The sequence below is a fragment of the Mobula birostris genome, chromosome 13 (assembly GCF_030028105.1).
Source record: "Mobula birostris isolate sMobBir1 chromosome 13, sMobBir1.hap1, whole genome shotgun sequence".
In the NCBI taxonomy this organism is placed as follows: Eukaryota; Metazoa; Chordata; class Chondrichthyes; order Myliobatiformes; family Myliobatidae; genus Mobula; species Mobula birostris.
In genome coordinates, this window is record NC_092382.1 from 90,794,730 (window position 1) to 90,812,091 (window position 17,362).

Consider the following 17,362-nt stretch of genomic DNA (forward strand, 5'->3'; position numbering starts at 1 on the left):
GTTTGGGTGGGATCCGGGATCAGCCATGATGGAATGACGGAGCAGACTCGATGGGCTGAATGGCCTGATTCTGCTCCTTTGTCTAATGGCTTTCCTTTGTATTGTTGACCTTTGATTGTTATGTCTGTCCTGTTAGAATTAGACCCGCGGTGAGCGGCTGAGGCTGATTGGGAGAAAACATTCTGCAGCTGGAAGTGAACTGCAGCTGAGTCCTCAGCAAGAGCAACAAGTCCGTCTGAGAGCACCACAGGACAGGAACATCCTGATTCATTCAGGGGGAAAAGCTCGGTAAGACACATCTACTCGGGCACTGGTCCTTAAGTCTGTGATGCATGAAACAGTTGGGGAAACTGACTGTGCCCACACAAGTCTAATTGTCCCTTTGGCAGATCTAGTTTCAATCTCTCCAGGTGTCAGCATCCAGGTTTTTAAATACTGCACACTTTCTCCTTCAAGATGTTTACTGACGAGTCATAGACAGCCACAGGACAGAAACAGGCCCTTCTGTGCTGAACTCGTCTCATCGACCTGCACCTTGACCACAGACCCCTATTCCCCTCCCGCTAATGTACTTGTCGAAGCTTCACTCAAATGTCGAAATTTAATCTGCATTCACTTCTTCTGAGGCGCAGTACACGGGTAACTGAGTGGCTGCCAGTGCAGTGTGATCCTCTGGCTCGTCCCCGCAGTAACATGGTGTTGGAAACGACCTCGCAGAGGAAAGCCACTGCAGTCAGGTATCCGGCACTGAGATTTTCCTCTCTGACGCAGAAGAGAAGGGAGAAATAGAGGCGAGCAGTAGAGATAAGAGATTCATTGGTTCGGAGTGAGCAAGGGCGGGATTCCCTGATGGCATGTTGCCTCGCAAGTGCCAAAGTCAAGGGCATGTTGGAGTGAGACCACAGCGTACTTAAGGGAAGGGAGAGCAGCCAGAAGTCGTGGCCGACCTTGGTACCAGTGACACTGGCAGGAAGGGTGACGAGGTCCTGCAAAGTGAGTTCAGAGAGCTCGGAGCTTAATCAAAGAGCAGGACCTCAGGGTGGTGATGTCAGACCTTCCACCCATGCCACATGATAGTGAAATAGGAAGATCATGGTTTAACATATGGCTAAGGAAATCGCTCAGCATGAGATGTCTCGGGATTTATGGCCCATTGGACTCTTCCCCCAGGGAAGTGGAGGTCTGTACAAATGGGATGGTTTGCACCTGAAGTGGAGGGGACAAATAACCTGGTGCGAAGGTGTGCTAGTGCTTCCTCTGGAGGCTGGAACTAGAGTTGCAAGGAAGGTTTGGTAGTGCTGCTCACTGATTGGTTTAAAGTGGAGTTAGAGAGAGGAGCCTGGACAAGTGCGATGGTTTGCACCTGAACTGGAGGGGGACCAGTAATCTCGCCCGTGCAGTTCCAGGGAGTTTAAACTGGGCTTGCAATGGGGTAGGAAGCAGAGAGCTATGGCATCAAGTGGAGTTGTTGTGGGGAAAGAAGATGTTTAGCCTACTGACAAAGACAGGAACCAACAGGTTGAGCCTGGTGGGACAAATGCTCTGGAGCTGCGTCTATCCCTATGCAAGAATTGTAGGTGAGGGAGGTGAGCTCAGAGCATTCGTCAGTGCGTGGAATTGTGTTATTATCGTCATTAGTTTGCAGGAGCGACAGGTCTGGCAACTCGAGGTTCCAGAGTTCTGTTGCTTTGCGTATGATGAAGGGGGAGGGGTGGCATTACTGATCAGGGGAAGAGTCCCGGCAGCCCTCAAACAGGACACACTGGAGGGCTTGTCTACTGAAGCTCTGTGGATGGCCCTGAGCAAGAAAAAAGCGGCGATCACTTTCAGGCTACTCTGTTGTAGACCATCCAACAGCAAGATTCAGAGGAGCAAATTTAGAGAGGGATTTAAAATAAGTAAGGCTGATTTTAACTTCTCGTATATTGACTGGGATTCCCATACACTGAATGGACCGAGTGGGACAGTTTGTCAAATGTTTCCTTAATGTATAGAGGTCCCAATTAGAGGGAGTGCTATCGTGGATCAGCTATTAGGGAACAAGACAGGGAAGGTAGAATAAGCTTGTGTAGGAGAACACTTTGGATCAAGTGAACATGACTCCTTTGAAGGGATAGGACTGGTCCTTGGTTTGGGATTCTAAATTGCAAGAAGACCAACTTTAAGTGTATCAGGAAGGATCTGCAAAGTGTGGATTGGTAGAGGTTCTCTTCGGGCAAAGGGTCACTTAGTAAATGAGAGATCTTCAGAAGTGAACTATTTAGGGTACGGCGTTTGTATGCTCCTGTTGGAATGAAAGATCAGGGACCCTTGCTTTTCAAGGGATATTGAGGCCCAGCTGAAGGAGGTGTACAGGCAATATAGGTAGAAAGGAACAGAAAAGGTGCTTGGGAAGTGTAAGAAATGCAAGAAAAACCTTGAGGAAAATCAGGAGGACGAGAAGAAGGCATGAGGTTTCTCCGGCTGGCAAGGCGAAGGAGAATCCCAAGTGCTTCCACAGATAGTGTCTGTTAAGAACAAAAGGCTAGCAAGGGAGAAAATTGGTCCTCTGGAACATCAGCGTGGTCATCTATGCATGCAGCTGAAGGAGATGGGAGAGAACTAGCATGGACTTTGTTGGTTTTTGCATCTGTATTTACTCAAGCAACAAGCACAGTCAACAAAACTGAGGCAAAGCAGTGGTTTAGTTGTGGACTGTAGCCGGATTACAGCAGGGTTTGTGGGAGGCTAGTACCAAAATTGTAGAGTCCCTGGCAAAGGGATTTAACATGTTGTTAGCCTCAGATGACGTGCCAATGGACGAGGCATAGCTAATGTTTTTAACAATAACTAAGAACTAGACAGGGAATTATAGGCCATTGAGCCTAATGTCAGACGTGGGTAAATTATTGGAAGGTTTTTAAGGGTCAGGTTACATATTTGGATAGACAAGGCCTGATCAGGGATTGTCGACATTGTTTCGGTAAGTGGTACTAACTGGTCTTTTAGAATTTATTGAGGACATCACCAAGATAGTTAGTAACTGGCACCAAGGCTGGGGAGATGGTAGGCAGTGAGGAAGGCTATCAACCTTTGCAGCTGCATCTGGAGCAGCTGGAAAATGGGCTGAAATAATGGCGGGTGGAATTTAATGGAGACAAGTGTGAGGTTTTTCACTTGAGGAGGACCGCCCAGGGTGCGAAGTGAACCCAGTGAACAGAGTGGCTCTGAGGAGTGCGGTAGAAAGAAGAACCGTGGGAATACAGACCCATAATTTCTTGAAAGTGGCATCACAGGAAGACAGGGTCATAAAGAGAGCTTTTGGCACATTGGCCTCCATGAATGAGAGTATTGAGTTCAGGAGTTGAGATGTTGTGCTCAAGTTTAATAAGTCATTATTAAGGCCAAATTTGGATTGTTGTGTGGAGTTCTGCTCACCTACTTTAAAATTTTATGGTCATAAAATTGAAAGAGTACTGAGAAAATTTAGAAAGTTGTTGCTGGGACGATCGCCCAAGTTGCAGTGCTGTGCCAAAATTTTAAGCAGATATTTCGAGCGCGGGTGCCTAAGGCTTTTTGCACAGTACTGTGCTTGCCAATGTAGAGTGGAGAGCGCGTTTGTAAATCCGGCGACAGCAGAGGATGCTGGGAGTGGCTGGAAGACAGTGCTGTGCGAGGGGTCTGGGACAGGTAGCATTTGCACAGTACTGTGCTTGCCAATGTAGAGTGGAGAGCGCGTTTGTAAATCCGGCGACAGCAGAGGATGCTGGGAGTGGCTGGAAGACAGTGCTGTGGGAGGGGTCTGGGACAGGTAGCATTTGCACAGTACTGTGCTTGCCAATGTAGAGTGGAGAGCGCGTTTGTAAATCCGGCGACAGCAGAGGATGCTGGGAGTGGCTGGAAGACAGTGCTGTGGCAGGGGTCTGGGACAGGTAGCATTTGCACAGTACTGTGCTTGCCAATGTAGAGTGGAGAGCGCGTTTGTAAATCCGGCGACAGCAGAGGATGCTGGGAGTGGCTGGAAGACAGTGCTGTGGGAGGGGTCTGGGACAGGTAGCATTTGAGCAATGGAGGGGCAGAGATGACAGGAAAGGTCACTTGATTCCAAACAATTTGTTTATTGATCAGCACAGAATGTCTCTCTGGTGCCTCCCACTCCCTCCACTCTTCCTTCCCCTTTTTCCCCAACCATGATTCCCCTCTCCCTGTTCCCTTCCCACTCTCAGTCCACAATAGAGACCCATATCAGAATCAGGTTTATTGTTACTTACAGTTGAAAGAAAAAAACTTGTGAACCTTTTGTAATTACCTGGATTTCTGCATTAATCACTCATAAAATGTGGTTTGACCTTCATCGCAGTCACAATTATAAACAACCACAATTTGAATTAATACCACACAAACAATTGTACCACTTGTCAATACTGAGTACACCATTTAAACAATCACAATCTAGGTTCAAAGAAGTATGTGAACTCTGGGGTAATGCTTTGTACAAAAGCTGTTTGGAGCCAGACGTTCCAATCAATGAGATGAGAATTCAGTTCTTGGACTACAGTTCAGCATTCAACATCATAGTTTCATCCAGGCTCGACAAGAAGCTCAGAGACCCTGGCCTTGATCCTGCTTTGTGTAGCTGGATCCCGGACTTCCTGTCAGATCACCAGCAGGTGGTAAGAGTGGGCTCCCTCACCTCTAACTCTCTGACTCTCAATACAGGAGCCACTCAGGGCTGATGAGAGGCATTGGATAGCCAGAGGCTTTTTCCCAGGGCTGAAATGGTTGGCACAAGAGGACACAGGTTTAAGGTGCTGGGGAGTAGGTACAGAGGAGATGTCAGGGGTAAGTTCATTATGCAGAGAGTGGTTAGTGTGTGGAATGAGCTGCCGGCAACAGTGGTGGAGGGGGATACAGTATGTGTTCTGCCCCTCCTTTACTCCCTGTATACCCATGACTGTGTCACCACCCACTGCTCCAATCTGCTAATTAAATTTGCCGACGAGGCTACATTGATTGGCCTTATCTGAAACAATAACGAGCTGGCCTACAGTGGTGTCAAGAAAACAACCTCTCCCTCAATGTCGCAAAAACAAAGGAGCTAATTGTGGACTACAGGAGGAACGGAGACAGGATAACCCCTATTGACATCAATGGAACTGGGGTTGAGGTGGTAAACAGCTTTAAGTTCCTCAGCACCCACATCACCGAGGACCTCATGTGGTCTGCACATACCAGCTGTGTGGCGAACAAGGGACAACAGCACCTCTTTCACCTCAGATGGTTGAGGAAGTTTGATATGGGCCCCCAAATCCTAAGTACTTTCTACAGAGCCACATTTGAGAGCATCCTGACTGGCTGCATCACTGCCTGGTATGGGAACTGTACTTCCCTCGATCACAGGACTCTGCAGAGAGTGGTGTGGACAACCCAGCGTATCGGTAGTTCTGAACTTCCCACTATTCAGGACATTTACAAGAACAGGTGTGTAAAAAGGGCCTGTAGGATTACTGGGGACCCAAGTCACCCCATCTACAATCTATTCCAGCTGCTACCATCTGGGAAACGGTACCGCAGCCAGGACCAACGGGCTCCGGGACAGCTTCTTACACCAGGCCATCAGACTGGTGAACTCAGGCTGATTTCCGTGTACTCTATATTACATTGACTGTTCTATTTATTATAAATTACTATGATTGAACATTGCGCATTTAGATGGAGACAGAACATAAAGATTTTTACTCCTCATCTATGTGAAGGATGTAAAAAATGAAGTAATTAGAGGTGCCCTGTCCTATAAAAAATACACATTAAATCAGGTTACTGACAACCTGCTCTTAAGAAAGATCATTTTATGTGCGCCATGCCTTGATCAAAATAACTTTCAGAGGACTTTACAAAAATTGTAGAGATGCATGAAGCTGGAAAAGGCTACAGAAGTGTTTCTAAAGATCTGAGTGTTCATCAGTCTGCAGTAAGAGAAATTGTCTAGAAGTGTCTCGACCAGAAACATCAACTGCACTTTTTTCCATAAATGCGGCCTGGCCTGCTTAGTTGCTCCAGCATTTTGTGTGTGTTGTTCGGACCAGGTTGGATCCTCGGTGATATGGGCACCCAGGAACTTTAAATTGCTCACCCTCTCCACTTCTGATCCCTCTGAGGTCTGCTGTATGTTCACTTATCCTGTCCACAATCAGCTCTTTGACCTAACTGACGTTATGTTGTTGCCGCGACACCACTCAACTAGCTGATATATCTCACTCCTGCACGCCCTCTTGTTACCATCTGAGATTTTACCTGTAATGGTTGTATCGTCAGCAAATTTACAGATGGCATTTGAGCTGTGCCTGGCGACACAGTCATGAGTGTAGAGAGAGAAGAGCAGTGGGCTGAACACACATCCCTGAGGTCTGATTGTCAGTGAGGTGGTGACACTATTTCCTATTGCACAGGTTGTAGCCTTCCAGTTAGGCAGACGAGGACCCAGTTGCAGAGGGAGGTACAGAGGTCCAAGTTCTTGTGCTTTTCCATCAGGACCAGAGGAATGATGTTTTTCAATTACATTTTTAATCGCCAAGATATTCTCTTTTGCTAGTTCTGACCCTTCACTTTCCTTTCATTCTTGTTATCTCATTCGTTGACTTTGTACACTGTGTTTTTAAGTGTCCCCCTGGTATCAGTGGCCAAGTTCAGTGATGATTCCAGGACGGGGAGGGTCCGAGTTGGGAAGCAGGGAGTCTAGACTGGGACTTGGACTGATTAGGAATGGACCAAGTGGCAAATGGAATGCAGTGTAGTGAAGTTTGGGTTTGTCTAACTTGCTGGGAAGGAAAAAAGGTGATTTTCTAAATTAGGGATAGAATTCAAAAATCGTAGGTCATTCTGCAGTGGGGTGTGGTCCTTTTCCCTGAAGGTCCAGATGGTTGTGATGCGTCTAATGTGGTAGTTTAGTGGGTAGTGCTTGCCGTTCTCACTTCCAGCTTCCACCACTGGCTAGCAACCTCATGACAGGACAGCTGGATGCGTAAGTCTCTCCCGACCAGTACCAGTACCATCTCCAACAGCAACCCTCATGCAGTGCCTCCTCGCTGGTCACACACGGAAACTGAACTCCTTTCGGACTCAGGCTGAAGTACAGAAGACGGGGAGGAGGTCTGGCCCCTGCACACGTAGCACACGGGCCCACTTGTGTGTGGATACCCCCCAGTGCTCATGAAACAGATCCCCAGCTCCGGGTAAATAGCCCCACTGTCTTGTGGGCAGCCTCGGGAGAGACGAAGGCTACAGGAGTAAACCCAGACAGGAAATCCGAAGTGGAGCCCCCTAAGGCGGCCGGACGTCATTGAACATCCTTCTGGCAAATCCTGCAGCCAAGCCGGTACCAAATGTATTGCTTCATAAGCTTTCCTTTAGACTACACCGGTGAGGCAGAGAGGGGGATCTTGATGATTGCTGAGGGAAGAAGACCAGAGGGAGACAAGGTGAGAGAGGGATAAGGGGATAGGGAATGGTGAAGGAGGGGAGGAATTACTGAAAGTTTGAGAAATCGATGTTCACGCCATCAGGTTGGAAGCCCCTGAGACGGAATATAAGGTGTTGTCCCTCCAGCCTGAGTGTGGCCTCATCGCGACATGTCAGAATGGGAATGGGAAGTGGAATTAAACTGGGTGGACACTGGGAGATTTCCCTTCTTCTGGCAGGTGGAGCATAGGCGCTCGGCGAAGTGGTCTGCCAATCCATGTTGTGTCTCACCGATATACAGGAGGCCACACTGGGAGCACCGGACACAGTATATAACCCGAACCCATTCACAGGTGAAGTGTCACCTCACCAGGAAGCAGGCCCTGGATGGTAGTGAGGGAGGAGGTGTAGGGGCAGGTGTAGCATTCGTTCCGCTCACAAGGATAAGTGCCAGGAGGGCGATCAGTGGTGTATGTTGGCAGTTGATGGTAGTCTCTCTGATGCAGGCCTGTGACTAGCGGTGTGCCACAGGGGTCATTGTTGTTAATCATCAATGTTAACGATTTGGCTGAGAGCGTGGGAAAACTGTATCGGCCAATTTGCGGATGACACCATGAATAGGGGCGTAGCAGAGAACGAGGAACGCTATCAAAACTTGTAGCGTGATCTTGAGCAGCTAGAAAAAGTGGCACACGGACTTTAATGCAGATTGGTGTGGTGTGTTCCACTTGAAAATAAACCAGAGAAAGCCGTACTGAGTGGTTGGGCTCTGAGGTGAGTAGGAGGCCAAAGGGACTTGGGAATAGAATCCATAATTCCCTACGTTGCATCAAGGTCATAAAGAGACTTTTCTCACATCAGCCTTCATAAGCCTGGGCAGTCAGATGCCGCTGGGACTTGAGGACCTGGGTTGTCAGGATAAGTGGAACTAGTAGGACTTAATTCAGTGGTGCGCAAAGGAATAAGAGGAAGTCTTACGGTGATACATAAACTGATGAGGTCTGTAGGTATGGCTTTCCCTGCTGAGGCTGCATTAGCTTAGAACAAGATTTCATAGGTTTAGGTTGAAAGAAGAAATATTTAAGTCTTAAATATTTAAAGGGAAACTTCACTCAGGGTGGTTGAGTGTGGAGTGAGCTGCCAGTGGAAGTGGGAGATGCAGGTTCCTTTGCAAGATTTATGAGTTATGGAAGCTTGGATGAAAATCATGTTGGATTCTGATTTTTTTTTTTTTTTTGACCCGAAATTCTTTTTTAAGTCAAGAACAAGGCACCAAACTTTCTGCTTCACATTTGTTTTATTGAGAGAGAATTGGAAATGTGGAGCGGTAGAAGTCCAATCATTAAGAACAAAGAGCAGTGGTTCTGGTGTTGCTAAGTGTAGTGATTCGGTTTGGACTGGGTCACGAACGGAATGGTTGAAGGAAGCGACCTGGTGGTTTGGGACTTCTGTACCACCTGCCCCATGGTAGCTGTGAGTGGCTGGCACAGCCCAGATGCTGGGCATCGTTGTTGCATGTTGCCTCCTTGAGGGAGATATTACAAACGGTGAGGAATGTGCCCACGATATAGCAAGACAAATCAAATCACGTTTAATTTGTCATTCAAACCATACACCGATAGAGCCGATGAGACAGCGTTTTTCTGGGGCCAGGGTGCAAAAACATATGTGTGCATTTAAAATAACGAGAAAGGGAAGGAACAAAGAACGTAGTCACGTAAGAAAACAAATCTTAAGTCCCACAAATTAATGGCTCTCGGCAGTCCCGCCTGTAATTCTACTGATCCACCACAGGGGCAGCACCGACAGGAGAGGCTACCCCCAATGAGCCTGGGCGCCATGTTACAATGCAAGCCCGAGGAATGAGCTGAGTCCACTGCTCTCTGTGACGATTGGACTATTGGCCTGAGCCCACTGCTCTCTGAAGCTGCTTGCATTGCTGTACAGTGAAGTTGTTGCTGCAGACCATGTATACCTGCTGGAAATTGTCCGTGTTGGCTGACTTGTTGAAACTCCTTAACCCAAAGGATTAACTACACCAGTGTGACTTCCTTATTGCATCAATGTGCTAGATTATTTGCCTTTAGGATTAATGGTAGAAAATATGATGTCAGTGTGCTTTGTCTATCTGCAAAATGTTGTTCTGATGTGGAAGACACAGGGAGATCACTTTTCCATATTTGGGGGAATTGCTACAAGAGACTCAGAATTAGAATCATAAGACCAGACGGTTTAGGAGGGAATTAGGCCATTTGGTCCATCAGGTCTGCTCTATTGTTTCATCCAATTTTCCCATCAGCCCCAGTCTCCTGTCTTCTCCCCATAACCTTTGATGTCACGTCCAATCAAGAATTTATCAACCTCTGCCTTAAATGTACATAAAGTTTTGGCCTCTACATTGACCTGTGGCAAAATATACCACAGATTCTCCACCGTCTAGTTAAAGAATCTCCATTCTAAAAAGATGCCCCTCTATTCTGAGCCTGTGTCCTCTGGTCCTAGACTCTCTCACATAGGAAACATCCTCTCCACATTCACTCTATCAAGGCCTTTCACCATTTGATAGGTTCAATGAGGTCACCCCGCGTTCTCTGAATTTGAGTGAATACAGGCCCAGAGCCATGAAATGATCTTCATATGACAAGCCATTTAATCCTGGAATCATTATTGTGAACCTCCTTTGAACCCTCTCCAGTTTCAGCACATCCTTTCTAAGAAAAGGGTATTGGAAAGGGTACAGAGGAGATTTACCAGGATGCTGCCTGGTTTAGAGAGTATGCATTATGATCAGAGATTAAGGGAGCTAGGGCTTTACTCTTTGGAGAGAAGGAGGATGAGAGGAGACATGATAGAGGTGTACAAGATAATAGGAGGAATAGATAGAGTGGATAGCCAGCGCCTCTTTCCCAGGGCACCACTGCTCAATACAAGAGGACATGGCTTTAAGGTAAGGGGTGGGAAGTTCAAGGGGGATATTAGAGGAAGGTTTTTTACTCAGAGAGTGATTGGTGTGTGGAACGCACTGCCTGAGTCAGTGGTGGGGGCAGATACACTAGTGAAGTTTAAGAGACTACTAGACAGGTATATGGAGAAATTTAAGGTGGTGGGTTGTATGGGAGGCAGGGTTTGAGGGTTGGCACAACATTGTGGGCCGAAGGGCCTGTACTGTGCTGTACTATTCTATGCTCTATAAGGGGCCAAAATCTGTTCACAAGTGTGGCTTCACCAGTGCCTTATAAAGTCTCAACATTACAGCTTCGCTTTTCTATTCTAGTCCCCTTGAAATGAATGGTATAATCACATTTGCCTTCCTCACCAACGACTCAACCTGCAAATTAACCTTTGGGGAATTGTGCACAAGGTCCCTCTGGTCGGTTTGCGTCTTAGCTTTTTGAATTTTCTCTCCATTTAGAAAATCGTCAACCCTTTCATTTCTTTTACCAAAGTGCATGGACACTATTCCATTTCCTTCCTGACACTATTCCATTTCCATCTGCCATTGCTTTGCTCATTCTCCAAATCTATGTCCTTCTATACCCTCTCTACTTCCTCAAAACTATCTTCCCATCCAGCTATCTTCGTATCGTCTACAAACTTTGCAGTAAAGTCATTAACCCCATCATCAAAATAATTGACATATAACATAAAAAGAACCGGTCCCAACACAGAACCCTGCGGAACACCACTTGTAACCAGCACCCAACCAGAAAAGGCTCCCTTTACTGCCACTCTGTGCTTGCTGCAAGTTAGCTACTCCTTGATCCACATGAAGCCATCTTTCTGGTGAAGCCATGGGTCCTTAACATTAAGCAGCGTCATGTGTGGCACCTTGCCAAGAGCCTTCTGGAAATCTAAGTACAGGACATCAACCGATTCTCCTTTGTCTATCCTGCTTGTTATTTCTTCAGTGAATTGCATCAGATTTGTCTGGCAAGATTTGAGGATACAGTGCTGACTACAGCCTATTTTATCATGTGCTTCCAAGTACTGGGACACCTCATCCTTAATAATTGACTCCAACATCTTCCCAACTACTGAGGTCAGACTAACTGGCCTATAAGTTCCTTTCTTCTGCCTCTCCTTTCTCAAAGATTGGAGTGATATTTGCAAATTTCCAGCCTTCCAAAACCAATCCAGAGTCTAGTGACTCTTGAAAGGTCATTACTAATGCCTATGTATTCTCTTCAGCTATCTCTTTCAGAACCTTGGGTTGTACACCATCCGATCCTGGTGACTTATCAAAGCTTCAGTTTCCCAAGAAGCTTCTCTCCAGTTCACACACTTCCTGACCCCTGGCACCTGGAACTCCCACCACACTACTATTGTCTTCCACAGTGAAGACTGATGCAAAGTACATAGTCAGTTCATCTGCCATTTCCTGGTCCCCCATTACTACCTCTGCAGCATCATTTTCCAGCGGTCTGATATACACTCTCACCTCCCTTTTGCACTTTATGTATCTGAAGAAACTTTTGGTATCCTCTTTAATATTATTGGCTAGCTTACTTCTGTATTCCATCTTTTCCTTAATTCTTCTGGTTTAAGATAGCACAGGTAAACTGACTGACTGCTTGCTGGTGGCAAATAACTCAAAGAAAACAACTAAATGCCTCATTAATTACACTCTTTCTGCTAAACGATCACTGCAGACAATAGACTGTAACTTCCCTGTTGGAGTTGAGCATGTGAACCACTTGTACAACCTGGCATTGTGCAGTGGGAACGTGCAGGACGGCTGGAGCCTGGTGTGTTCGGGCTGAATCAGGGCAGTGGGGTCCAGGCCGGGCAGTGAGCAATGAGCCCACGTTTGTCCATTTCACAAGCGAACTCGGAGGCAATTTGATTGGGCAGAACTGAGGCGAGGTGAGCGTAGGCGACGTAGAGTCGAGGCAGCAGGGCCCGAACCCGGGCCTGAGCGCAAGCAAAGAACCGAGGCTTGATCGATTTAAGCACCAAGCCAGATTGGAAAAATTGTGTATGGGTTGAATTGAGGTGCAATGGCCCAACAATGTATCTAAGCATCAGGGTCTCGGTCCGAGAGCTAGGTCTGGACGATGTATGCGCTGAGAAGGATTGAAAAGGACAGGGTGTCAGGGCCATAGGGGAAGCATGGGCCGGTTCAAATCCCTGCTCTGCGAGGTTTACTCGTCTCTGCACCGAACCATGGCTGTGGCCTGCAACTAGCACAGTGTGGACTCACTTTTGTGAACTTCAGTTTTGAATGCTATTAGATTACTTTTGTTGTTTGCATGTTTTTTTTTTTAAATCTCTGCACGGTGTGAGTTTAAGACCTTAAGACCATAAGACATAGGTGCAGAATTAGGCCATTCAGCCCATCAAGTCTGCTCCGCCATTCCATCATGGCTGATCCCAGATCCCACTCAACCCCATACACCTGCCTTCTCGTCATATCCTTTGATGCCCCGACCGATCAGGAAATTATCAACTTTCGCTTTAAATATACCCATGGACTTGGCCTCCACCGCAATCTGTGGCAGAGCATTCCACAGATTTACTATTCTCTGGCTAAAAAACATCCTTCTTACCTCTGTTCTAAAAGGCCACACCTCAATTCTGAGGTAATGCCCTCTAGTTCTGGATACTCACTCCAGAGGAAACATCCTCTCCACATCCAACCTATCCAGTCCTTCCAGCATTCGTTAGTTTTCAGTCAGATGTTCTCACATTCTTCTAAGTTCCAGTGAGTACAGGCCCAACACTACTAAAGGCTCCTCAGATGTTAACCCCTTCATTCCCAGAATCATCCTCGTCAACCTCCTCTGGACTCTCTCCAATGACAGCACCTTCTTTCCGAGATGTGGTGCCCAAAACTGTCAATGGCACCAAGTGTGGTCTGACTAGTGTCTTATAAAGGCTCCACATTATCTCCTTGCTTTTATGTTCTGTTCCTCTTGGAATAAATGCCAACATTGCATTTGGCTTCTTTACCACAGACTCAAGCTGTTAAATTGAGCTTCCGGGAGTCTTGCACGAGGACTCTGTACCTCTGATGTCTGATCCTTCTCCTCATTTAGATAACAGTTCGCACCATTGTTCCTTTCACTCAAATTCAGTATCACATTTTTCCCAACACTATTCCATCTGCCACTTTTTGCCCATTCTTCCAGTTTGTCTAAGTCCTGCTGCAGTTGCATTGCTTCCACAGCATGAGCCTCCACCTATCTTTGTATCATCTGCAATCTTTGCCACAAGACCATCAATTCCATTATCAAAACTATTGACAAACAATGTGAAAAGTAGCACTCCCAATACTGATCCCTGAGGAACACCACTAGTCACCAGCAGCCAACAAGGAGAGACCACTTTTATTCCACCACATTGCCTCCTGCCTGTCAGCCATTCCATGCCAGTATTTTTTCTGTAATGGCAAAGGATTTTATCTTGTTAAGCAGCCTCATGTTTGGCACGTTATCAATCCCCTTCTTGAAAATCCAAGGAAATGCCATCCACTGCCCACCCTGCTTGTTCCTTCCTCGAAGGACTCTAACATATCTGTCAGGCAAAATTCCCCTTTACAGAAGCCATGTTGAGTTTGACTGATTTTATCATTACTCTCCAAGTACCTTTGAAACCTTATCTTAATAACAGACTCCAACACTTTCCCAACCACTGAGGTTAGTCTGACTGATCTATAATTTCCTTCCTTTTGCATTCCTCCCTTCTTAAAGAGTTGACTGACATTTGCAGTCCTCCAGTCCTCCAGGACCATGCCAGAATCAAGTTTTTCTTGAAAGATCATTGCCGATGCATCCATTATCTCTTCAACAGCCTCTCTCCGGACTCTGGGATCTGGCCCAGGTGACTTATCAACCTTCAGACCTTTGAGTTTGCCTCGCACTTTTTCCTTTGTAATAGCAATGACACTCACTCCTGCTCCTTGACACTTACGGACCTCTGGCACACTGCTAGTGTATTCCACAGTGAAGACTGATGCAAAGTACCCATTAAATTCATCCGCCATTTCTTCGTCCCCTATTACGACCTCACCAGCATCATTTCCAGATGTCCAACATCAACTCTCACCTCCCTTTTACTCTTTGGGTAACTGAAAAAACTCTTGGTATCCTGCTTCATATGACCTCATATTTCATTTTTTCCCCTTCTTATAGCTTTTTTTTGAGTAGAAAGATGTGATATAGGGTCAGAAGATGCTGAATCCTTGTGGGCTGAGTTAAGAAATTGTAAGGATAAAAGGATGCTGATGGCAGTTATATAAAGGGCACCCAACTGTGGCTGGGAGGTGGACCACAGGTTACAACAGGGCACATCAAAAGGGCAATGTCATGGGAGATTTTAACATGTAGGTCGATTGGGAAAATCAGGTTGGTAATGGATCTCAAGAGTGTGAGTTTGTTGAATGCCTAAGAGATAGCCTCTTAGAGCAGTTTGTCGTCGAGCCTGCGAGGGTATCAGGATGTTTTCCATGGTGGGAGAGTCTAGGTGAGAGGGCACAGCCTCAGGATAGAGGGGCACCCTTTCGAATCTGAAATGCAGAGAAATTTCTTCAGCCGAAGGGTGGTGAATTTGTGGAACTTGTTGCCACATGCAGCTGTGGAGGCTAGGTCATTGGGTGTAATTAAGGCAGAGATTGATCGGTTCTTGATTGGACATGGCATCAAAGGTTATGGGGAGAAGGCCAGGAACTGGGGTTGAGGAGGAGATGGAAAAAAAGGATCAGCCATGATTGAATGGCGGAGCAGACTCGATGGCCTAATTCTGCTCTTATGTCTTATGGTCTTTTGTTGGATTTTAAAAGCTTCCTAATCATCCAACTTCCCACTCGCTTTTGCTACCATATACCCTTCCCTTGGTTATTAAGCAGTCCTTAACTTCCGTTGTCAGCCATGGTACCTACCCCTGCCATTTGAAAACTCCTTCCTCTGTGGGACACATCTATCCTGCTCCTTATGAACTATTCCCAGTAACTTCAGCCATCTTTGCTCTGCCATCATCCTTGCCAGTATCCTCCTCCAATCCACTTCGACAAGCTCCTCTCTCATGCTTCTGTAATTCCCTTTATTCCAATGTACTACAGTACATGTGAGCTATGCTTCTCCCTCTCAAATTATAGTATGAGTTCAGTCATATTATGATCACTCCCTCCTAATGGTTCCTTTATGTTAAACTCCCTAATAAGATCTGGATTATTACAGAACACCCTATCTAAGATGCCCTTTCCCCAAGTAGGCTCATGCACAAGCTGCTCTAAAATGCCATCTCATAGGCATTGAACAAATTCCCTCTCTTGTGATCGGACTCCAACCTGATTTTCCCAATCCACTTGCATGTTGAAGTTCTCCATTACAATTGTAATATTACCCTTATAACATGCCTTTTCCAACTCCCTTTGCAATTTCAACTCCACATCTCGGCTACTATTTGGAGGCCATATATGATTCTCATAATAGTTTTTTTTTACCCTTGCAGTTTCTTAACTCCACCCACAAAGATTCAACATTCTCTTACCAACAGAGCCACACCACTGCCTCTGCCTTCCTGCCTGTCCTTTTGATGAAAATATATCCTTTGATGTTAAGCTCCCAACTATGGGCTTCTTTCAGTGATGCCCAAACATCATACCGACCAATCTCTAATTACGCCATGAGTTCATGCACCTTATTCTGAATGCTACCTACAATTAAATACAGCACCTTCAGTCCTGCGTTCTTCTCCATTTTGAATATTGCCTCTTCTGAGCTTCCTTCCTAACTCCCTTTCTTCTTTCTTCAGGCCTTGCTCCCTGTTTCTTCCTCTGTCATTTGTACCAATACCTTCGAGCTGCTCACGCTCCCATTTTTAGGATATTGCGGACACGACCAGAAACATCTCGGACCCTGGCACCTGTGAGGCAAACTACCATCCGTTTTTCCTTTTTGCATCCACAGAATCGCCTGTCTGTCTGGGAGTTTGATGGTCTTCTTTTGTTTTACTGGGTTCTATTGAGTTTCTTTGTTTTGTAGAAGACAAATCTCAAGGGTGTATAAAGTATACATAATTTGATAAGAAATGTACTTTATAACCATATAACAATTACAGCATGGAAACAGGCCATCTCTGCCCTTCTAGTCCGTGCCGAACTCACACTCTCACTTAGTCCCACCGACCTGCACTTAGCCCATAACCCTCCATTCCTTTCCTGTCCATATATCTATCCAATTTAACTTCAAACGACAACGTCGAACCTGCCTCAACCACTTCTGCTGGAAGCTCGTTCCACACAGCTACCACTCTCTGAGTAAAGAAGTTCCCCCTCGTGTTACCCCTAAACTTTTGCCCGTTAACCCTCAACTCATGTCCTCTTGTTTGAATCTCCCCCACTCTCAATGGAAAAAGCCTATCCACATCAACTCTATCAACCCCCCTTATAATTTTAAACACCTCTATCAAGTTCCCCCTCAACATTCTACGCTCCAAGGAATAAAGACCTAACTTGTTCAACCTTTCTCTAGCTTATCCTTCTCCATAATTGCACTGAAATTAATGGTATTGTGATCACTGGACCCGAAGTGCTCCCCAACACATACCTCTGTCACCTGCCCTGTCTCATTCCCTAACTCCCTTCCTAACTCCCTATATTCTTCTTTCAGGACCTCTCCCCTTTTCCATCCTATGTCATTGGTACCTATATGTACCACGACCTCTGGCTCCTCTCCCTCCCACTTCAGGATCTCTTGGACGCGATCAGAAACATCCCAGAACCTGGCACCAGGGAGGCAAACTAACATGCGGGTCTCCGCACTGCGTCCACAGAATCGCCTATCTGACCGCCTAACTATTGAGTCACCTATTACTACTGCTATCCTCTTCCGTTCTCTACACTTCTTAGCTACGGGGTCGGACCCTTTGCCGGAGGCACAGCCAGTGTTGTTTCCCCCAGGTATGCTGTCCTCACCAACAGTACTCA

General features: G+C 46.3%; 1 protein-coding gene across 1 annotated transcript in view; it reads left to right on the forward strand.

The window, feature by feature from the left end:
* LOC140207739 (NACHT, LRR and PYD domains-containing protein 3-like) overlaps window positions 1-17,362 on the forward strand; it is a 97,927-nt gene that overhangs the window by 1,503 nt on the left and 79,062 nt on the right. The window contains exon 2 of the mRNA XM_072276299.1: window positions 137-288. The gene's annotated coding sequence lies outside the window, so the exon portion shown is untranslated. The remainder of the gene's footprint in view (window positions 1-136; window positions 289-17,362) is intronic.